The 24,732-nt window shown below is 44.2% G+C and overlaps 1 long non-coding RNA gene across 1 annotated transcript in view; it reads right to left on the bottom strand.

Moving 5' to 3' along the window:
- The window catches only part of LOC139107807 (uncharacterized), a 199,270-nt gene that overhangs the window by 50,073 nt on the left and 124,465 nt on the right, over window positions 1-24,732 (bottom strand). Inside the window, exons 7-8 of the long non-coding RNA XR_011546568.1 lie at window positions 14,337-14,437; window positions 14,133-14,176 (exon numbers count right to left, since the gene is read on the bottom strand). This is a non-coding gene — a long non-coding RNA (uncharacterized lncRNA). The remainder of the gene's footprint in view (window positions 1-14,132; window positions 14,177-14,336; window positions 14,438-24,732) is intronic.

Genomic DNA, 24,732 nt, shown 5'->3' with positions numbered 1-24,732 from the left:
ATATCAAGTTCGACGGATGGTGACGACCCGAGAGACAGGTATTGAAGGAGAGAGAAATAAAAAGATAGAGGCAAGAGCTCTCTCACAAAGCTTTGAGTGAATTTGCAAAGTTACGAGACTGTACGACAGCTGCAATGGCCATTGGAGTTTTTAAGCAAACTTCCGCTGTACAAATTCCACGGGGAAATAAGTCGCGCGTCTGGCCAAGGTTTTATTTCGCGTTGATCAGCTAAATTGATATATAAAATAAGTAAAATAAATTACGGTCTCCTCTTTCCATTTGCGCGCGGTCCGCAAAAGTCTTTTATTTGAAATTGACCGATATTAATTATGACGAATAAACGAGCAATTTAATTATTTATAATGAATTATTAAATTGGTTAAATTGACAGTTAGCTATCTCCCGGTCGTTAAAATTTCACATCGAAAAGAGATAAATAAATTTACGTTGCAAAACGAGTCGGATTGACGCCGAAATATAATATTCGGCAGGTTTGCAGCCCGGCTAATTTAGGCAACATCGATCTAATAACAATGCTTAGCTGCGCGACGCAGACGAAATTTTGGGACAGAATTTAGCATGGTCGTTGCGGCTGGGTGTCAATTAGCATTCAGTGAGGAACGTCGTCCTTTGTTGTATGTACCGGGAGAACTGGCCCGGGCGGTTTCATGGAAAGCCGGAGGATCGTGCCAACTAGGTGGATGGCGCAGAAATGGCGGTCGGGGAAATGCCGGGGTGGATGTAGACACGTTTGAATAAGCACGCGCGGGAGTGAAGAAGGGATCGTGTAAACAGATACATATCTGTAGTAGGACACGAAGAGGGTCGGACGGACCAACCTATCTTCATTATTTATTACCGGGGCCACGAATGTGCGCAATAGCTTCATCATTATTAAAGATTATCACCGCAAGTCTCTTTTTTTCTCCCAAGAATTGATCGTAAAATATCGTGCCGTAAAGAAAATATCGAAAAAAAAAAAACATTCGCGGAATGAGAAATAATAGTGTACAACGCATCGGTATTACTTAAAAAAATTTTCCCGTGCCAGGGTATTTTGCGAGATTGTTTTTTGCGAGATGCGTGCCGGCCGACGTATAAAAGAATAGGCAAATAGATCCAATAAAAATACCGGCGTTATTTGGAGCTTTGCACGAAAGAGATGCGGCAAAAATACCAAGTCCGGCGGACCTCGTTAATGGTCGGCGTTAGTTTCGCTAGGTCCTAACTAACTTGCAATGCGCGACGATAACAGCGCACACGGGCAAACGATGTATAGAATTAGAAAACGAAGTATAAATAAATCGAAATGCACATATCCATACGAGGGAGAGAGATAGAGAGAGATTGGGCTGCGAGCGCCGTTGTAGGTTCCTACTACAAGCCGTCGCGCATATAAATCAGCATAAATTGCAATGCAGGGATTCCGTAGTCGCTGCATGCATCGTCTGCGTTTCGTACGTACGCGTTTAGCAACAGCACAGGTGCGATGCTCATGCGGGATGCTGGCCGTGTGCAAGCAGCGCATCGCAGCGCCGGCAACTAGAAGACAGCTTCGTTGACTCGCCGTAACGACGAGACAGCTTGCTCGATTTCTTTGACACGTGCAAATATCCCGAACCCTTGCCTCGCCGTGATCACGCTACTTCCTGAGCGTCAGTAGAATCAGCCGCGGTTCGCGCTTAACGCCGAATAATCAATATTAACGTAACGCAATTAAAAAAAATTTAGCAATTAATTCGAAGCCGTATATATTGTAATCTTCTTACGTTTGCCTGTTGTATATTTTCAAAAAGTTTCCTAATTAAAAGCGCGTCTCGTTCTACGTAGTTTTTTTTACGTTTTTCGTTTAGAAAGAGGCAAACAGAACGCTTTCGCAAAATCCTATTTACATAATGAGATACATGAACGATACGGTAGATATAATTCGTGCGAATTTTGAATATTATTCAGCAAACGCGGGGGTATATCGATCATAGATAATGTCAACATCCGATGTGTGCGGAGTTGTCGCGCAAAATGTTTTTCCTAGGCAAACCTATGAGGTGGCAGGCGGGTATTGCGTTTTCAACGTCGCGGCTGAATCACTCTTTACGGACTTTCGTTTAACTTGGCGGCTTTAGTGCGGCTTTGCTGCCACGCCGTAAGATACTTTCATCCACCGGCGCGTTTTCTCAATGGCGAAACCGCATCGCGGACTTTTCATATCTCGGATTTCTGTCGCGGTAGATCCAGGATCGTTTCGGGGATCTCCTACTCCTGCCAGGGGATATCCAGTCGCCCGTATATCTCCCGTTCAGTTCGTTCAATATCGCGATGCTCATAAAAATCACGGCGACCTAACCGCGAAATTTTTTTCTTTTTTTTTTTCCCCCACAATACTCGACGAAAGTGGCAACGTGATCGTTTAAAAGGCGCGTTATAGGGCACGCTTTCGCATCGAAAGAGAACGCTGGGTTTTTGTAGCGCCGAAAAAACTCGAGCATTTTTATAATACCGAGAAGACATTCGGCGCGAAGAGTCACTTGAATATATCACTCGATAATATATAAGCGTGCAATAACGAACAAACTGACTGGAACGTCGTAAATATTTCAACGCGCGTTCGGGAACGCGAGCGCTTTTGAATCACGGACGCGGTATCGTGCTGTCGCAACGATGCATCTCGGATGCGGAGACACATTTTCGTTTATCGCGATATCGATCGCGCGCACGCGACGAATTCGAATTTGTAATCAGGCCGCGTGAGCGTTCCTGGCTCATCGCGATTCGCGTTGACGGGATAAACCACGAGCTGTGGGCGCGTTCGCAAACGGGGAGGGTAAAAAAAAAAAAAAAAAAAGGGTCGGACGAAAAAATACACCCGGCGAGAGATTATCGTCGCGCCGATAAATTCGACAATTTTATGGACCGTTTATTGATACCGTCGTTTATACTGTGGCGAGCGAGCACGTCCGCCGCACGCGCGCGGATAAGGGCAAAAATGATCGGCGACGCGGAGAAGACGAGCCTGATGGAAATTGCATATCGGATCCAGCTCGGCGGGCAACGTGAATTTACGAGCTTATGTCGCTGGCCGGAAACGAGCTCATAATTCTTCGGCCGCCGAGCTGAAGGACGCTGGCGTGTCCAGCTCGCGATTCTCCTGAAGATTTCATCCGCCAGAAGCAGCGCCGCAACGTTTTTCCTCTTCGCGCGTGCAAGTTATGCGTTTATTTACGCTGATTTTATTCACACCCCGGATATTACCGATGGACCGTGGAAATTTAACGAGAGGATTAAGATTACTGCACGATATCGCGCCCATATTTTTTATCCGAACGAGCTTATCATTTTGCCGCGGATTGACAATGATAGCGCCGCGCGTGAAAACGAGAAATAATAACCCAATAAAAATGCGCAGTTATTAAAAGGGGAAAAAAAAAGTATTCCGCGAGAGTACAATATTCTGTCTTGTATTTTTTGTGACTAATTTCGTTGTTTGGCGTACTCTAATTGGTTCGAGCTGCGATAATTAACAGGATGCGGTTAAACAAATGATATTTGCGGAAATTCTTGTTGATCAAGTACAATATATTATATTAAATTGTAAATAATAATTTAATGCTGGCATGTTGACGTAATTATAACAATGATATAGTAAAAAGATTCAAATGAAATTATTATCGAGATACGTTCCGCCGCAACTTATTACTTGTTCATATATTTGTCGAACGCTTATATTCCAAATTATCTTTTCTTTTTTCTTCTTAATTACTATAATTAATTTATTCGGTTCTCTCTCTGTCTCTTTCTTTCATGCGTTTTCAACCCGCGCAATAAATAACAACAAGTGCCGCTGTGGAAGTATACCTGAGAAATCCGAAGAATGAAAGAACCGGCAATTCGAAGTATCACGGGAATGCAAGTTCGATGATGAACAACCGTGCACCGAGTTATTTTTTTATTTTCCGCCGTCGGTTGTGCATGCATGCAGCCTGAGGGTGAAATCCGATTTTCCGTGAACGTGCCCGCATTGTGCAGCTTTGCAACGGCGTATAATGCCGTGTCTCATATCCCCGCATCTCGTCGCACTTGCGCGTATCACGGCGCGTCTTTTGCGATGCAGGCGCAAGTAATGCGAGCGGGAACAACGTTAACAACGGCGATACGTTCCTAATTAATAATTCCCGGAGCTTTAAATTTAACAAATATGTCGCCTTGTAGGCGACCTCTCACAGAGAATATTCGCAGCCGATAAGCGACTCCGTTTATTTCGTTCCCTCCCGAAAGTTCTCCTTTTAAAAATTTCATCTGCGTTGCTGCATTTTCACCGCTCGTTCTAATATAAACTCGAAATGCGACAGCGAGATGTTCCCTATTTTCTCGATATTTAAGCTCATTGCCCTTATCCCACGTGTAATCTTCGCGTTCCAAACGGCAACGGGCGTGGCGCGCAACTAATAGCTACGATACACCACTTGCAAAACAAAATTGCTACGTGGAACTCGTGCTTTATAAAATGATAACGGCGGAAGCGGTAACTCTATATTTAAACGCTATTTGACGCAATAGTTTTGTACAAAGCAAAAATTAAAAAATATCACTTAAAACCTGACGATAATCGAATAAAATCTTTTTTTTTTAATTTTTTTTTTCCTACACAATTGTCACTCAAAAAATTAAATAGCATTGGTGCGAAATGCACCGGATACGATAACGTTGCCTTTCTACAGTAAATGATGCTTTTATTTAAAAACGCTGCTTTGTTGTTAATTAATAAAATTCAGCGAGCGAGACAATGGTTGAATTTAAATAGCGGAATGCGCCAGTATCTTTCGCCCGGCTGATTTTATTATAAACCTCGAAGAGTGATAAATGACGTTCACTTATTTCAGAAAAGTATGACCGATTAATGCCGTCTCCCCGACAATTCGCATCATTAGATTTTATGTACTGCGGGGCGCAAACGCGAGGCGCGCGACCGGTAATTCAATGAAACGGCGGGCGGCGTGTGTCGAATAAACGCGCTATTAATGTATTTTATTTAATTTATCAAGTACTAATGATATTGATGATTAACGACGAAACGATGGAACTTATTGTGTAATGGGAAAATCAATTCGTCATAACGCGCCGCGCGCTCCGCAGGAGCTTTAATTATCGTCAATTGCATGTATTTGTTTACGTTGCCGCGGCGAGTAAAATATATTTCCTAAATTTAACGCGCGATCGCACCCGGCGATAGTCCATATTGCGCATCGATTTATTGTTCAGTAATCGCCGTTTAAACTGTAAATTTCCAATCGTGGAATCATTACTTTTTGACGAGCTTCTAATGACCGTCGAATTTGTTTCTCGCCTTCGGATTTTTTTTGTTTTTTTTATCTCGAGGACATTCGTTTGCGTAAACCGAATTACCGCGACGATATCAAGAATAACAGACGAACGTGTATACATATAATGACTAATACGAACGCACTGCACTCTCTACAGTATCGCGGCGAAATACATAAAGTTACTGTCGGGCTATATATCCGAGGCTGTGTATGTGCGACGTGTCCCGTCTAGAATGTTGGCATTCGCGATTTCCAGCCGGTATAGGTACGCGACTCCACGATACGACTACGAGCCGAAAAGCAGAGACACGCATTCCGGAAGGAATTCCAATACGGGCGAGGAGGCGCACGCGGCGCGTTATTTCGCCGACGTCCCGGGAAATGCGCGAGAGTTCTCCGGCGAGTTCGCCGTGATAATTGTCGCGAATTCGGCGCGAGGCTCGCGAGACGCGGCCCGATACCGCGGGACAATCCCATAACGGAGGCCGGGCGCACCCTGTTAACTGTCCAAGTTGTCAAAGGCGGAGGAGGTCGGCCGATCTGCTCGGAGGTTCGCCCCGGGGACGAACTTTCAACGGCTTCGTGGACCATTGTTTCCAGCACACGCGCGAACCGTCGGCAACCGAAGCCACGCCGAAGTTGAGCAACGTTGGCGACTTCCGCGTCGACTGCGCGAGATTGAAATTCTCCGCGTATGTTCGAGGAGGAACATCCGCCGCTCGCCTAAGATATTTCCAGAGTCGCGACAACGATCTCGTGAAACGGGGACGGGCCTCGGCGAGCGCCCGCGCGACGCCATCCCTACGTGTGTTTTCCTTTATCCGAAAATTGCACGGAAAATTTGTGCAAGAAATATACGTTCGAGACGTGCAACATAAAAGTAGATGACACTTTTATTGAATTAACCCGATACGCGGGAGAAGAGCTCTTGCTTCGGGAATATATATTTTTAACTTCAGCAATATTTATATTGGATAATCTATAATTGCAATTACGTATTCATTTTAATAACGGACACATTTTGCAATTATTTCGCGAAGCTAAAGTAATCGAGCTAATTAGATAGTGTATTAAAATATGTTAATTAACGGCGATATATTTATGCGAGTTAATTTTAATTAATTAACGTCCAGGGCAAGTTATTAGTAAGAGTTTGCTAATAGGGGTTGACCAGACTCCACGCAAATAATTTATGTCTCTCCTTCTCTCTCTCTCTCTCTCCCCCCTGTGCATAATAGAATGCGCGGTATAACTATGTAAGGGCTTTATGCCGTATAATATACCACGCTGCTCAAGAACATTAGGCTCAAACTACATTAAGAAACATATGCCAGTACACACAGTACAATGTCAATTAAAACCAGCTTTTGTAAAATTTAGAGAATTGCAAAACAAAGTTTAAACGCAATAAGTACCTAACAAAAGTGAAAGACCTCTAAAAAAAAAAAAAAAAAAGAGAGTATCGTGTAAAGTACGGTGATACGGCTAACGTAAAGTCCCGCCGCGTTCGCCAAATGTTCGAACCGGTAGCAATCGATGTTCTTACGCGAAGATACCGCTCGCTCGTAATCGTCCGTAAAATGAAGAGAAAAGGGACGACGATTGACGAAGGAGGTAGAACGGAAGCTACGAGTGATGGAGAATCACTCGAGAAATTCTGGAAAGACGCCAAGCGGACAAAACGCAAGAGGAGGCACCGCCGGTTTTGCGGCTCGCCGTTAACTCGGCCTGCGTCCGCTAATGGAGACGCCGGTATATTTATCCGCACACAGCTCCTTTCCTTTATGACTCTGCTTTTCAATATTCTGTCAATGAGCGCTAATTTTAATGAGCAGCCACGCGGGAGAGGGAACGAGGCTTGAAACCGACCGGGGTTGGTGAAGAACGTTTCGCCGTCGTTGGATATTTCGTAAGCGGTAAACCCAACTTCCTAAATTCAATTACTCTCCTTACCCTCCGCGAGACTGTAAAATCCTCGACGTGGCGTTGCCGAGACCTAGTTTCGGTGAACGCCGAGAGCAAAACGCCCGGGGTCTGTCGCGTTCGCAAAATTAATCGCGCGATTGGCTAGAGGGGGAATAAGCCGTATATTTTCCTTGCGATAAATTCTTAGCGCGACATATCGGCCTCCTTACCCCGAGAGAAATATATACGTTCACCCCGTTTCATTTTTCTTATTAATCTATTTGTTTCATATTAATCGCACGGGATTGTTTGATAAAAATAAACCCGCGCGTGGTGTGTATCTTCGCCGTGGTGCGAGAGGATAGTTAACAAAAATGGAAGGTACACACAATTACCGGCTAGACTTCTCCGCGCTGTTCCCGTACCCTTCGTCGCCCCGCATATTTGCCCGAGCCGTTTATTCGTGACTTAAAATCGCGTTATCCGCGCCTCGGCGCGCACCGAAAGACCGATCGAGACAATCGAGGATACGGCGGAGTTAATTCGTAGCGCAAAGTTTTCCCACCTACTCGTCGCCTCGTTCGCTCGTTAAATTGTTCGTCGATTAATTGAATTACTGGCGGCAGCCAGTGCCGTTAAGTGCGATTTGCTTCGGCAAAGCAGGGGCCGTATGCCCGGGCAGCTTCTCTGCTTGTTCTTCTACCCACACCGTCTCGCAATCTACCTCATCATCCTCCGCTTTCGCTCAGCTTCCGTTCGCGCCACGTCCTATTTCTTCCTTATGCGCGCCGCTCTTCTTCGCGTCACCCGTTTCCCTCCCACGCCACCTAACGCGAGCACCGCTAAAAGCACGGTGCATAAGTGGACGGAGCTTTGCACGGGAAATGTATTTAAGCTGCGTTTTCACATCCGCTGGCTGCATACTATCCGCGCAGCCCGCAGCCGTTTTCCCCGATGCGCAACAACGAAAATATCGCCTTTTCCGGTGTTATTTCACGGCGCGAGCGATTCGACGCTTTTAGCCGCAGCCTCGTGTTCGATCTGGATTTACATTGTCCGCAGAAATGACACGGACTACTTGCACGAACTTATACACGCGGTAATGGATTCGCCGAGCAACATTTATATCTCGTTGAGATATCGCAAGGCGGTCTGATTTTTCAGCTCGTCGGGAGAAGGAGGGATTCGTAAAAGCCTGTAAAAAGATTCGCGTTCGGGGAAACTGATTTCCGTATCTGGGGAAATTTGTTGAATCAAGGCAAAGCGAAGTGAGCGCGCGATGCTGCTGCATTTTTTATTCCCCGTCGAACTAACGCGATGCCACACGCGAGGATACTTGTTACACAGGAAATGGCGGTACTCTTGGGGGGGAAGAGAATATCGCCGGGAATCGGGTTACGATCATGACTCGCATGGAAATAAATCGCGAATGCTAAAATGAAACTTTCCGCTCGGGGATTCGATAACCGGCGATTTTACAACACGCCGGGACGGGTCCCGATCGCGCGCGAAAAAACGCCGAGCAATATCGGAATGTCATCTCGGAACTCACGACGAAGTCAGATTTGCCCGATGATCCATCGAAAAGTTTTCGAAATGTCAAGAAAGTTGTTCGGACGGGGACGATAACGCTTTCCGTTCTCGCTCGCGTGTTTCTCGCTTCTCGCGAGGTCCAGCCGCGAAAATTTCGGCTCGGATCGGTAAACAAATAAATCAGCAACTTTCCGGCTGCACCATTGCACGCTGATTTCGCAGTTTTCTTCACTGGCCGTTACCCCGCGTATATTTGAAATGAAATGACGAAGAAGCAAGTATTACTATTATTTTATTAATCTGCTTAATTTAAAAATAAACTAAGTTGAAATTAATATAAATTTGCATTAATTCGCGAAACGTCTTTCCACAAAAATAAAAAAATAAATTAATAAAATAATTCTAAGATGTAAGTAAAAAAAAAAAAAGAAAAGAAAAAAAAGAATTAACTGTGGTTCGTTAAGTTTCTACATGAGATAAACAATTGAAGGCTTTGAAAGATAAAAAAAAAAACTAAAGAACGCGAAGAACGTTTTAACGTAATGAGATCGTGTAATAGAGAAGAAAGGCAGGCTGTAGTTAAGTATTAATAAAAAAAAAAAAAGAAGTATAAGAGCGAGATTTATACCGTAGTTCTGGAAGCTATTTAATAAGATTAGCTGATCATACGACGTGCATCTTCTACTGCGCGACAGCGCACCCGAGTTTGCGCACGAGATTTTATAAAAGTGGCGCGGATAATAAAATGCGACGTTTACAAGAAGCATATAAACCGCCCAACGACAATAACGCTTTCATTTAATGAGAGTGCATTACTACATTCCAGCGGAACGGTTAAAGAAAATTACTGAAGAAAGAGGAGCCCCGACATACAACGCGGCATAACTACGTGGAGGATTCCACTGCGGAATCCAAAGTGCGCCGCGGTTGGAAAATAAAATCGACGGTAGACGACGACGACGACGACGACGACGATCAAATAGAAAAATATGTTCCGAGGGAAAACTGATGCTTGAGATAAAGAGACGAACGGAAAGATCGAACCGGAGCAGCGAGAGAAAAGACGATCGGATAACATGCCCGCGCGACTTCGTAACAATGTGAAATTGGGTTCGATTTTTATAGTCTCGTAGAAATTATGTAGTATCATTCCGATGTCGAAACGGACGCGTACGATAACACGAAAAATGGCAAAAAGGCGCGCCGTTAAAAATGCAAATCGAGGTCAGCGAGACGACGGCGTCTCTCCGCTTTCGAGACAGCGGGATCTTTAAAACGAGAAATAAACGTTTTGCCTCATCCTCGTGCGAATTTCGCAGCAACGCCCGTTAAATTGTCCGATCAGTAGTCTACCATCTCCATCGCCACGCGCAATGAGAAATCTACTTCTTACGACCGTAATATCTGCCCTACCGACGCCGCTGACCAGCGTCGAAGGGATGAAAGGGCAGGAAGCTGGGCGGGTCCAGGCAGAATCAGGACGTCCGCTGGATAATCCGGTGGATTTATTCCGGCACTACTTTCTCACTAAGCCACCCTACGCGAGGGAGCCGTCTTACAACCGGAACGCATAGTGGACCCCGGGGAGTTACATTTTTGCCACTTTACCCGTCCCTCGCAGAACCATATACCCATTCGTCGAATTGGTTTCTGCTTTCACGAACGCGACACACGCTTCCATTAGGTCGCCGCATATGAGATATCGGTTTTATACCGACGGTTGCCGGGCCACCGAAAAAGGATCAAGTATATACGCGGCCGAGAAGATTCAATAACGATTTAACTTGTAGGCAAAGAAGATTAAAAACGTTTTCAGATTAATATCACGGACATTTTGCATGCGGTATATATATACTTTACGTATCGATAACTCGATGTATTCATTTCTCTTAGGAAATGTCGAGATAAAGCCCAAAAACTTTAGTAATTAAAATAATCGGTAAAATTAAAGGGACGTGCGAACTCGAAACTAAAAATAAAGAAACGCGCTCTCGTCGGACGTAATTTTTTTTTTCATACTGTCGCAAGAAGATTCGAAATATCAGTTTTGGATAAGAAATAGTTGAGATAAAATTTTAAAAGAACGGGCAAATGTGACCCTTTATAACTTTAAAATCATTTCTATATAAAACTTAAAATAGTAGAATAATATTATAAGATCCTCTCGCTCTTTTCCGCCAAATAATTGCTAGATAAAAAAATTGTCACTTAAATCTGATATATAATATTTTGTCGGAGGGAGATTTATTTTAAGAAAACGTTTTCCGAAAACTGAAACTTTCGGAATCTGAAATTTCATATGCGACCAACTCGATATTTCATTTCCCCGCCGATGACTGGCAGACAGAAAGAGATTTTCTGGATCGTCGTAAAAGATTCGATTGGAATTTTGGAAAACGTAGACGTCCGACAGAACACGTTCAAACTGCGATCTAACGAAGGGGAAAATATCCATAGACGGAAAAAGGAATTTTTTTTCTCAGCACAGCTCTCCCGATAAATTCTCGAACGCGGGATACGAGCGAGGGGTACTCTCTCAATTAATTACCGCATTTTATCGTCGAACGCGACAGCCGCGTTGCTGGTATACGGAAAACCGGCACGAAGCCCTCGTTCGCCTAATTAATTGCGCGCCTTACCTTTATTCGCGCGAATAAAAAGGAAATACTCCAAACGCGTCGTGAAAGCATCGCGAAAGAGACTCGCGCAGCTCAAAACGCCGTGATGTACAAAAATAATTAAAAGCGGCATTGAAATTGACTACACGCGTAGATTATATATATTTTTGGCTCCAAGAAACAAGTCGCGCTCAACCGAAACGATATCGGTGGAGACTGATCGTCGTGCAGTTTCGCAAGTCCGTCGCGAACGCACTTTGAAACTCGCCGGAATCTTCGATCGAGTTAACGTCTTATCGGCACGCACGTATTTTGAGTTCGAGAAGAACTTGGCAACGGGCGCCGCGACGAGGATAGAGAAGCATTATTTACGAGAACACTTCCGGCGCGTTTCCGCGAGTTTTCACGCGGGCTTTGACGTACTGTCGACGTGATGGGTCGCACAAGGGAGAAATCACGCGGACTACGCTCGTAAAAATTTCCTATGGGGACCGTCCCGTTGTATTCGCCACGCGTGAATATGGATTTTGCTCTGTGTGTGCAATCCTACGGCCTCCCACGAGGCCAGATACACTATGGAACAGTTCATCCGCCTTCGGATTGTGCCGCAACCGCGTACACATGCTCCGAATTTTATCGCGCGCTGCCGGCGAAGCCGCATTGAATATTCCCTCATAGGATTATCGATATGTGGATTATGCGCATCGTATTTCAATTTGTTTAACCCTTTTACTACCGCGCGCTCGCACGGCAAAGGGAACGACTCTGAATTTTTCAAGAGTTGTTTCCGCGCGACTCTACGTCGCGCGTCCAGTAATTTTTCTACAGTCGCGACGATTAATCAACTTTCCCCGATTCACCGAGTACGTACGGATGTCATATTTTTGCCAGAATAAATTTGTTCGTTCGCCAGAACGGGATAATGGCACTTTTTAACGCTGCCCGAAAGCATCACCATGAAACGGATATTTAGACGGCGTTGTACGTTTAAGAAACATCTCCTTTAAGACCTCTCGAAAAAAAAGAAAAGTAAACGTAACAATGTAGCACCGCCCTAACATCAATGACGCCAAATTTTTTAAGAGCACAGCAAAGGTAATAATATTTAAAAAAAATTGTTACTTTACAACGACTAACGAATTTTCTGAAAAAATTTACATGCTTTTAGAGCGATAACGCGAGTGGCTCTCACGAGCGTGAGAGCTTAATACCGTTCGTTTTTACACATCGCTGCCCATCGCGTGGCAAGTGTTAAATCGCGGCGGTTATCTGTCAACGATTAATCGCGCTTGATGGGGAGAAAAAAGCTCGTCGATCTTCCTAAAAGCTCCTCGACAAGACGCTCCTCTTCGCGACTACGAGAGCCGGCTGTATTGTTCCTGACGAACGTATCGTCTCTCCCTCCCCTTGCTATTGCAAACGATGAACGCGACAGCTCGAGGAACCTACGCGCCCGCCGATATAAACTAGTGGAGAAGCGCAATTTTCTTGGCAGCTTGGTTGCAGTCGATACGTCGATGCATTCTCGGCGTTTCCGCACGTTCGCAAGCATTCGCGCCGATGTGTCAGCTGTGTTTTTCCAGCGGCGTTCCGCCGTTCAAAGATATCGAGAAAGAAGAGTCGTAAATCCAATAGAGGCGTTCCCGAAACACGAACGAGCGAAGGTAGAGCGAACCATTAATTATCGAACGGAATCACGCGATTTTATTAATTTTTATTAAATTTATCGAAATTTTTTCATCGTGATTTTATTATTTATATAATTCTTTTTTTTTTTAATCTACCAAAATCAAGAATGCAAGATTTTTATCGTCCCTCCCGCGTTCGCTGCAACTCCCATTCATGAGGATATTTTATCGACTACGCAGTCCCGTGTGACAGGCTGATACGAAATTTTGCTTTAAATTAACGAGAGAAAGTTTTACGACGGTGAATTTTAAGTTTCCTTTTTTCTTCCCACCCAACTTTTCGACAACGCGTGCGAAAAAGTGTTTCGCAAAGCGGAATTTCCCGAAAGAGTTCATTTCTTTTACTTCTCGTTCGTTTCCCTTCGTATTTCCAAATTTCGAGTCAGACGCTATTGCACAACATACGGTTATATAGCGGAGAGTTTACGTTCGCGTGCACATATTTTCTTTTATTTGCTGCATCGTGTTCATTGTATTTCGTTTTCAACGCTAAATTTTTTTTTTTTGCTACAGTACTAAGATACATATCTAAAATGATTTTATCAGAAGTAAAATGTATAAAATATGTGTTTAAAAAAAGATTTGTTGCGCTGCCGATGAAAGAATAATTAACGAACAATCAAATCGATCGTCCAGATTTGTACTTCTTATTTATCAAGCAACTATAAATATATTGCCGCAAGTTGCTAGCTTGTATACGTATTAGCGATACCGCATTTGCACGTCGCGTAGAGCAGATTTATATCGCGACGGTGAAGAACGACGCGGATGGAAGACTAGAGTATTCTTCCGCGGTGAAGAATTATTGCACGCTCACTTGGAAAAGCATTCTTCACTTTTGTAAATGCGAGAATTCGCGAGGGCCGCTTTCGTTATACGCGCAATATCGCTATAACCGCGGAAGGTGAACGTACATTACGCACCTACATTTTATTATTAATATAATTTTGTTTTTATATATTATATTCTTTTATACGGTATTATAATTTTCGTTGAATCGTACGACTTGTACGATTTTTTATGACTTTCATATCAAAACGCATTATAAAAAGAAAAGCATGCGACTCACCAATTGATGCGCAGCAGCGGAGTTGACGATACAGCTATGATAATCTGTAATAAACAAATATAAAATATTAATTATATGCAGAGATGCTGAAAGTATTTATTATTTAACAAAAAATTGTATATGCTTGTATTTAGTTTTTTTTAATTAAATAATTAAAAAGAAAATAGTAAAATTAATAATTTCATAAAAAAAGAAAATGCTTACTCCAAGGTTGCTCCGCCGAAGCATGATGCCCGTCCCGGGCCTGCTCCTCCTCTCAGATGGGACGGTCTTATGTGCAGCAGTGGAATTCTTGATACAGTGATCTGTAACAAAAAAATTAAAAAAATAAATTGTAGACATTTCAAAAGTTCACTTTTTAGAAAAAAAAAAAAAAAGGTGGAATTCCGAAAGAGTTAGACCCCCGATTTTTATTCATGTAATTTATATTGATGTAATATGTAATTAAAATTAGAAATAAAAATATTATATCTATGTATTAAGTCTTATTCGTCATCATCCCTAACTAATCAAGCGCGGAAATAATTTTCAGCGCGGAAAAAAAAAGTTATTCCTAAACGTAGAGCAAAGTTCTGCCTCCTCCCTTTTTCCCTCGCAGCCGTACCTGAAGTGGAAATTGATTCCCACCGTTACCTAATAATTAGCTGGCCAATTCGCGGTTCATCTCGTGGCTGTCTAGCAAAATAACGAGCTAGAAAAGCTAGATATCTAAACGTTTTTTCGCCGCGTACGAGTCTGACTGCGCGTCCTGACCTAACACGTCTCGACCGCCGCGGTAGTGTGAGTGCGTGCGTGTGTTGACATCTGGCCGATAGCCTTGGCGTTCCAAGTTCGCAAAGGTGGAGGACGCGCGGGCGGCGGGCGGCGAGAACCGGTTTGCCCGATGAATTCGACAGTCAAGTGTTGCGTAAGATTTTCGGCCGGCAGATCCTCGCGTTCCAAGTTCGCATGGTGAAGAACGCGCGGGCGGCGGGCGGCGGGCGGCGGGCGGCGGGCGGCGAGACCGGTTTGCCCGGCTATTTCGGCAGTCGAGCGAGCTTTGCGTAAGATCAGAACAAAACAGTAAACAAGTACGCGGCGAAAAAAACATCTAAACATCTATTTAGATACACGGTCCACGCTGGACAGTGACAAGACGACCGATACTCGACAGATTTTGTTTCTTCCTTTTTAAATGACAACTATTTTTTGAAGACAGTCACTAAAGAATAAATACTTTCTTATAATTTATGGCTGGCACCAAGCTCGTCAATAGTTAAGAAATATATTTAATCCGCGCGATCTGACCACTAGCTGCGAAATCAGATTAGCTAGATAAATTTCCACTCGGGTATTTTTCGTTTCGCCGTCTGCGAAAACCATTCCACCCAATTTCGCGGAATCCCTGTCTGTTTGCTCGCCTGTTTGTTCGTACGTCGCGCAAAAACGTCCGTGCCGATTCTCGCGAAACTTCCAGCGCGTCTTGCGATCAAAAGTCAACTCGGAACTTGGACCTGCTCTGGCGTATCAGATATTTATTCGGTCGAGAGTACTTAAAAAGGAATTCACCTCCTCCGTGGTTCGACAGCGCTCGCTATCGATTTTATCAGTTCGCGGCAATATCGCATTCAAAAGTTTTCTTCCGCGCGCGCTGCGAAACTGCGGCGGGACGTGTTTTGCCATTGCACGGGAATGCGAAATTTTTTCGCGCTCCGTAAATCCGGGTCCTTTCGCCCGGCGAGATAAGAGCGGCCACCGGTGTAAGAGAATTCAAAATCGCCCTGCCAACACGGCACTTTTGGTCTTACGGCGGCACGTATGCACCTCCCTCCTCCCCTCCGTGTGCGCGCAACGGCGAATATTTATGCGTTTCCAGCGTTCGCCTACGACTGCATAAACCACGGTACGGTCACCTTCCCGCTGCGCCGGATGCATAAAGCATCGAGACACGCGCCTGTTTTTACGTTCATCGATTTTCGGGAAACGCATATGTTCCTCTCGAGAACGATACCTTGCTTCCGTTACACGAGCTTTACATTCCACCTTCGGATTGAGATACGAGAGCCCGCATAAATATATTCCGCGACGCGATCCTAAAACGAGTTCCCTCGTGGAAACGCCGAGGTGACATTTAATTAGACGCAAAGTTATTTAACGCCGTAAATAAACGACCGCCGAATAAAATAGCGGAGTAAAGCAGATTTTTTAGCGGCAAATGGATTTTATTTCAAGTTGCCGATAGATGCTTCCCCTCGGTTTCTCTCGGTAATAAGTCGCGCTGGTTGCGACCGAGAATGATCGGATTTGCCAAAGGGATTCGGTGTCCGCGAGCTTTTCATTTTTCCGATGCAGCTGCAGGCCGCCCCGTTCCCTTCGATCGACCGCCGTTATTAAGTAATATCGGGAGATTTCGCCGGGCGGTTCGATGCGTCGATAAAATTTTCATTTCGCGGTTCGCTGCTCGTGCTCGAGCCAGCCCGACGAAATCCGTCTCGAAAGTCATCCTCTCGCGACTCTCCTAACTCCTTTCGTGCCGTTGAACATGTCCGTCGGTTGGACGAAGTCTGATTTATCAATCGCGACTTCTCGTAGAATTAATTAGTAAACCCGTGAAATCCACGAGAGCGTTTTATCACAATGCGAATAATACAAAGACGACAAGCGATACTAATAATATGCAAAATACTTTCTAATAATAAAACATCTATAGATTTCTAAACAAGTAGATTATTACTGCAAAAATGTTACGAGTTTAATCGATAAAAATATCGCAATTGAAAAAGCATTTTGCTTCTTCGGATACAAAGTCCCGTCCTCAAACGTGATTGTTTTCTTCAAACTTACTCCTCATTAGTCTTTCGCCTTACAAAGCGACATTTAATTTAACGGTCTCATAAAAAGCGTAATGTACGACCCTGGGGGGATATTACTCACGAGAAATGTGGTTTTAACGATCGAACAATATTTAATCGGGACGAAAAAACAATGTCTAAATGCGCGACTTGTTAAGCATATTACGCGATATGTGAATTTAAACGTTAAGCCACTTTGAACTTTAACATTTTACACGACATCAAGTGTACAAAAAATAATTGTTTTATAAAAATATATTTAAAAAAATATATTTTGCATCTACCAAAAGTGTGGAGTTGATTTTCACGTATTTATTTCATTTTCACAATTTTGTGTGCCAATAAAGCGATCAAAAGCGTGCGCAACGCGTTTAGTTAAGCATTTCGTACAAAAAAAAAATTCCTGGCCAGAAAAATATTCTTTATTCGTGCGCGAAAAAAAAAACAAAGTTTCACTCTCAGAAACCCGCCTTGAAAATTGATCGAATGCCTACGTATTATTTTTTCACTCATTCGTTGTTCTCGCGACGTATGCGCATATACGTACGTTTAGAAAAAAAAACCCTTTTTTTTTAATTCTGCGTTTCGATCGATTCGCGTATTTGGTCAAAGTAAACTGCATAACTTCTGCCTAAAAATTATATACGAACGAAATGCTTTGCCCAAAAAAAAAAAAGAAAAAAAAAAGAATTAAAATGCGGAACGTTATCGAGATCAGTTTCGGTCGAATCGTAATCAGGAGCAATGCACAAAAACTATGCACTTCAATGCGTGTACCGAACCTTCGGAGTGGAGCCAGTCGCGGTTGATTAGTCGCTATAGTAGCGGCATGCACTATGTTCGACTTAACAAAGGCCTAATGATCCAATTAAAAGGAGATTGCCCCGATTGGAAACTGGCTGGAATCCGATCAAAACCGCTCGTGGTAACGATCAAGGCTCCGAGCCTGTAATACGTTCGTAATTTGCCTCCGGGGTATCCGGCAGCTATCGACGTAGCTTATCCGCGCCGCTCGTGGAACGAATGTACGGTATGGTCAGCCGCGCAAATACTACACCCGGCGCAAAAGCGACAGATTTTTCGCCGGCGAACCCGAACTCCATCTCGCGCCTTTTCATCTCTCTGCTAAGTGGCTGACTGTCATCGGGGTCTTTCATCTAATCCCGCTCGGATTACGGCATAAGTTGACTTCCGGCGCTTTATCTTGCGACTTGACGCGCGGCGCTTTGCACTTTTATAACTGCGAAGTTTTATATCGCCTTTGTAAAATTTACGCGGACGCAAATTCCGAAGGTTTCTGGGAATACGATTAAAATTCGAAAAGGGACGAAAACATTTCGCGAGCGGACTTCCACCGACAGACAATTACGCGACGTAAAACACTGACCGTTAAAGTGTTTCGATCGGCACCATTTTTTCCTCTCGCCTCGACGGACGAGTTAATTGCGATCTGATAGCTCCGAAATGACGCCGATGGTGTCGTCTATGTAACGCGGGTTTGTCTGTGCTACGCGTATCGTACAGAGATCCACGGGGAATAATCGAGTTGCACTCGAATCTGCTCACAGAAGACAGCTGATGAGGCTGGTCGGAGATTCGATTCCGCTTAACTCGCAGTGAATTCGCCCGGCGAACGTGCAAAGAGCAAAGAGCCCGACATAATTATCGCGTTCCGCTCGCGGCGAATAAACCGCGCTTCCGTGAAACGCGCGCGAGAAACGATCTGATCGAATCTGCCTTACGTTACAAATTTCCTAGACTTGACGCGACGCGAGTCGTCGCTTTGTCTAATGAATTTCGTTAATTTAAACGCGACTGGCAATCGCTGAGCGAGGTGTGAAGAAAAAAAAAATACTCCACGTGAGATGTACGGCTAACTTTAAAAAACCGCCGCGGCTCTTTGGGATGAAAACGATATACGGTGACTGCATTTAAAAAAAAAAAAAAAAAAAAAGAATTACTGCGCGAAATGAAAAGAAAACCAATTTGTACAATTAAATAATTTTTACTTCCTCGGTAATATAAAAACTTGGCCGCTAGTTCCGTGTCATTCGGTTCGAGAGGATAAAGTTTCATCCGTGAATATATTTTTTTTTTCTTTTCCCCCCGACTACAGAGAAGTCGTAGACTGCGAGAATTCCATTTTCACGGAGAAGGCAGTTTGTTTCCCGACTACGAGTCGGTTTTGCGCCTGGCGCGGTTTGAAGAATTTCGCCGAGCGGCACGCTCGTTCCATGTCTGTCGCTGCACTTTACTCGAGAAGCTTTCGATTCGAGTGGAAATCCAATCAAGGGCCGCTGAGTGTAGCGAATAACGAGTTTCGATGAAATTACCACGCCTTTTTGTGTACCGCCCGGCCGGTCTGGTTGCCGGTACCGTCTGGCTCCGGCACAAGGTCGTTGCACACCAGCTAAATCGATAACGCACATTGTGCGCGCGTAATCCCGTTTACCGTGATAAAATTCACCGTATATGTTTACGTATTATTACACGTATCATGCAAAGGGCAATAAAGCGTATCACACACGCCGCTTATCTGTCATACGTTCTATATCCGATTTACCGGAGTATTATACTTAATAGTATTATTAACGAAAATGCTCGTGGCATAATGCCTGTCTTTCACGGACGTGCCGGCGGAGGTACAAGCAATTCGCCGATTAAAAAAAAAAAAGAACAAAAAGAAAAATAAGTCACGCGTTATTACATTACGACATTTATTAAATATAAAATATAATTTTCTCCAGCGTAGAAAAAGCAGAAGTAAATGACACGCGCGTTTTGTAATGTTTACGTTACAGTGTAATATTAATCAAAGTACAACGAAGAGGAATTTGTATCTACGTGAACCGTGAGATAATTTTTGCGGGATATAAAGTCGCAATTTTTGTACGAGACGCAATCTGCACCGCGCGCAATCGGTTACAAATCGGTAATTTTTCTCTCGTGAGCCCCGCCGACGATTTACAGATATCAGAAGTCAGCCAGTTTGGCGCAGGTGGTTCTTAACATAAATTCGCGGGGGTGCCGTCGCCTGCGGAAAGTGCCGAGGGCGAATAGCATAATTTCTGCGAGCGAGACTGCATACGTACACGCGCGTGCGCTTATTTAAGCGGAGTTTAAAGCGACGCGGTCGGCCCTCGCTCGCGGCTGCACCTGCCCGTAATTGTCCTGATATTTGCCGTGCTCACCGTTGCACCTCGCCCCGTTCTCCAGGGTGCTCCCTCCGCGACCCATCTGGAGCTTATTTATTAATCGGCTCTAAATTCAAGCGCGAAAGTGCATCCCGAGCGGCGGTCGCACACGGAAACACACACGCGCGGAAGTGCGGATCGCAAAAGCTGAGCGTTTAGGACAGAATCGTTGCCGAACAGCTCCCGAATGCACCGATCGACGGAATAGCGACCGTGCGGTCAAATCGAAATGACTTTTTCATGGATGGAAATGCGTCCGTTTAAATTGAAAAAAAAAAAAAAGGGAAAAAGAAGGTTTGACCTCGCGCGAAATTAAACTGCCAGAAGAGCGAAAGCTCATTATTGCCTGAACGAATCGCATTCCCGTTAATTACAGTATCGTGTCTCCCCGGGCCATTCCTACATACCTAGTGCTTTCGCGCGGTAAAATCGCGGTGAAATAAATTTTCGACCGAGGTCAACGGTCGCGCGATTTCCGAGACACCGTGGTTCGTTAGAGGTTTCGGTCGGCGATTTTTGATCCCCGTCGGAAATCGATCCGATAGCGCCGATAACAGCCAAGATAAAGCGGCGTAGTTTCGAGGCAAATCAATTTTGATTCGGGTAGATTCGTATTGATAAGTTCGTGCATGTACCGGATCCCGTGAATGATGGCGACGGGAAGTAGGTCGCCGCAGCGTGTATCAATATCGTTCACTTGCAAAACGGTATTCAAGGTACCGGTTTTTGTTCGGAAGAATTATTTTTTGCGAAGATGTACATTCCGCGCGCGAGGTTACGCGAGCCCAACACTTGCCTTCGGGTGCAAGGTGCCTGACAAATCTCGAATCAATTCCCGGAAAAATTTGATAAGAGCTTCCCGTCTCGTTTATCGCGACTTTTTGCGGTTAAAAAGAAATATCGGTATCACTTGGCGAAACCGCGGTGACTCGAGAGGAAGTTTAACGGTAACGCACACACGCGGTAAAACCAGAGAAAATTTTAACGATAATAATAGTCCGCGCAATATCATCGGGCAAGCTTCGCAAGGCATTTAATTCTGCATTTATATATTTAATTGTAATATTATAATTTAATTATTATTTATTGCACGGTTTTTTTTTTCGTGGTCGTTCCGTTAATAGTGTAATTTACATCGTGAAACCGCGACGTAATATGTACTTTGCGGCGCGGGAAAAAAAATTTAATGATATTAAATAACGCTCTAAATAAAATTCATAAAAATCGTATAACTTAATATTTTATATTTAATTGGAAAAAACATTGAAACGGCATATTCTTGTTCATAATGCTGAAACAAAATATCGCACTATCTCCGATCATTAACGGAATATCGCGAATATGGAACGAATCACTTCCGAAGCCGCGCAGCGCAGCAACGTGTTTAATTAACATGTACGCGGTTCTTAACTCAGGTTTTATTACGAGCCAGGAATCGGGAGTGCAACGCGTAGTGAAATGCCACGCGTAATGTTTCTATTCATAACACGGGCACATTTTTAGCGAAACGTCACCCAGACGTGCTCTGCAAAAATGTTTAACGATGATAATACGTGAATTCGGATCCCGTAAACAATAACTACAACGGCGCATTATATTTCGCGTTCCGTAACGTATGCAACTATTGTTGTGCCGGAAAAATATTATCGTTCCAATGTCGCTCTAATTATAATGCCCGGATAACGTCGCAATTTAGCGAAGCGTCAGGCCGTTTGGATATTTAATTAAATGTCTCCAGCGACGAGAATGTTATTAAAGCAGATTAAATTCCGAAAGAAGGAGAGACGGAAAAAAAAAGAAAAAAAAAAAATCGCGGCAGTTTACGTTGGGTGCGCCGAGGCACTTAAATATAACAGAAGAATTTACGTCGGGGACCGTATTCCCGCGGGCGAAGCCGTGTAAACGGCATTATCCTGTCCCCGGGGAAGGGTACTCACCGTCCCTTCATTCCGTAAGATTCGTTTGCTCGTTAGACCGAACTCTCGCCCTTCCTCGCCGACAGCCTCCGGGCAATGATGACCGGAATCAAGGATCGAGTAGGACTCGTTACCGGGTATCTTGCGAGTTTGCGCTTCCTAATTCGTAGTTTGCTCCTACGTTTGCTCAGCGGATCGTTCCGATAGATATTTTTGAGCGTCCGGTAACGACGACGCCCTTTTTAAGGTTACCCACTCGACTTTATCACAATCTCACCGACTCCAAATGTTTACCCGTCAAACTCGACTCCTCATCCATATTTAAAAAAAAAAAAAAGAGAGAGAAAAAGTAATGTTGGGGAAAATTAATGCGCGAAGCTAACGTGCTAGTGAAATATAGTTCCGGGTACACGCTTCCATTCGAGCCTCGTATATTTGCCCGACAGCTGTTTAAATTCAGCAAATTTGTTGGGCTCTATTTAGTCTCTCACGTTGTACACATAGATTTCGTGTAACAACAATAATATCGCCCGCGTGGCGTGTCCGACCGTGTTTCAGTCCGTATGCAATAGCGATTTGCAAACTACGATGTACTTTTGCGCAACAATGGAGAACGAAGCTGTGCAACGGGCCGCGCGATCAATAAGCAATTACGTCCCGATCGCCAATGCCAATAATGTATCGGCCTCCCATTATAGTCGCTTTAAGAGTCGAGCGCGAAATGCTGTCGCGACTAAGATCTATTATCCCTGTGTACGCGATGTCACGTGTCCGGCGTTACGGCCGCGGACAATCCCGCTTCTGGCCCCCATTGTCTCTCGCATGGCGCCACGATCACGGTTCAAAGGATTCTAATCGAGTTCGTCCAGTGGATCCGCGCGCGATCCGTCATCGAGGGATTCGGGTTATCCCGCACGCACGAGCACTTTCGATAATCGCGGCGTAGGAACGACGCTATTTGCGCAAGAGAGCGCGGCCTAGCACCGATGTGGGATCATCTCGGTTGCGCGGACGCGTAACCGATTCCGCTAAATCGATTTCAGAGGCCGAGGCCCGTGCCCATTTCGGAAAACCGTCCGGCCGAAAGATGCGTCGCGATTCCAATGACCGGACAACGCCGCTGAAGCGAATGATACTCGACGAAAATCGATGGCAGTGCTGTGAGTAAATTCCTTTCTCTTTCCGTCTCTCTCTCTCTCTTTTGCAAACCGTACAGACCCTGCTGTTTCGAGAACAAATAGGTTGAACGATTTTAGAGCTCGCGATCACTTTTATAAGCTTTTCGAACAGAACTCTATGTTACGTGGCAGGCTATAATTTAATCACGGCGTGCGTACAAAAGTATAAAATATAAATATCTATATTTTTGAAAGAAAAACACTGAATAAAAATCAGTCCATTTCACATTGTTCAAAATTGCATTATTACTGCACGCAGTTGTTTCGTAAATAAAAATGGAAACGAATTGTATATATCAACACAATATATACCCTCGCGTAATTTTAAAGGGACAAACACGACGTGAAAGCTCGAGAGAGCTGCATTGATTTCCTCGATTTGAAGAGTCAAATCGCGCCTGACGCAGATATTTAGAAGCTTAGCGTGACTTTGTGCGCATTCATTATTTTAACTACATTTTATATTTTTATTATTACATACTTTTATGAGAAAAAGTTTTCAGAAATTTCACGTTGTTCGTTACTATTCAAGAGATCCGCTTCGAAGTTATCGCGTCTAAGAGACCCCAGACTACTCTCTGAAAGCGTTCCCTTTTATCTTTTAGGAAGAAAAGACGCATAGAAGGCGATCAATCTTCCCTTGTGTGTAATACACGAGTATGAAAAGTAGAATAATTGCGAAGGGTTGAAATTCTGCTGAACGAAAGCGCGACGACACGCGAAATCCTTTAAGACCGACGTATGCGATTCGCGTTTGCCAGATAAAAGAAGAAAACAGATAGATCCGCAGAGAGGAAAACCAGACTCGCGCCGTTTTTTTTCGAGCCATATTGCTCCCGGGTTCTCCATTGTCGGATGTATTCCGGAGGTAAACAGTCTGCATATTGTTCGAGCATTAAAGAGAGGGATTTTCCGGACTCGATTGCCAAAGGTTCCCGTCGTCTCTTTCTAGACTCTTTCCCCGGCGGCCTCTTTGTGCGGCAACGTTAGCCGAAGGGGCATATTTAAGAGAACGTGTAACACTGAGAGGACGCGCTTTTATTTGCAATTCGCTCTTCGAATCCGATATGCGTTTTATTTTTTTATTTTGGTTTTTTTTCTTTTTTTTTCGTTTTTTTCCGGTAAGTTAATTGTAATTCCATGCTCATGATTTAACGAGGCTGATGAATCGCCACGCGTAATATATCGGTTTCGCATTCATAATGAGCATACCGATTTCCAATCTGCCTCAGTTTCTTCAATCCATTAATGTAACTACACCCGCTATTTCATCCGCATCCGTAATGTTATCATCCGTAACATCATTGGCCGCGGCCGTTATGCAAACGATTTCGCTCAACTACTTTAACAGTCCTTGTTTTGATTGCGCGATGAATAAACCGGGTTGAAATACCCGTGCGAATTGATTCTCAGTTCGACGATCGTAAAAACGGTATAATCTTGGTGTCTTTCCGCTTCGGCGATTCGCACGTTCGTTAAAT

This window comes from Cardiocondyla obscurior, linkage group LG13, assembly GCF_019399895.1.
Source record: "Cardiocondyla obscurior isolate alpha-2009 linkage group LG13, Cobs3.1, whole genome shotgun sequence".
Taxonomy (NCBI): domain Eukaryota; kingdom Metazoa; phylum Arthropoda; class Insecta; order Hymenoptera; family Formicidae; genus Cardiocondyla; species Cardiocondyla obscurior.
This window is presented reverse-complemented; position numbering and strand designations above follow the sequence as displayed.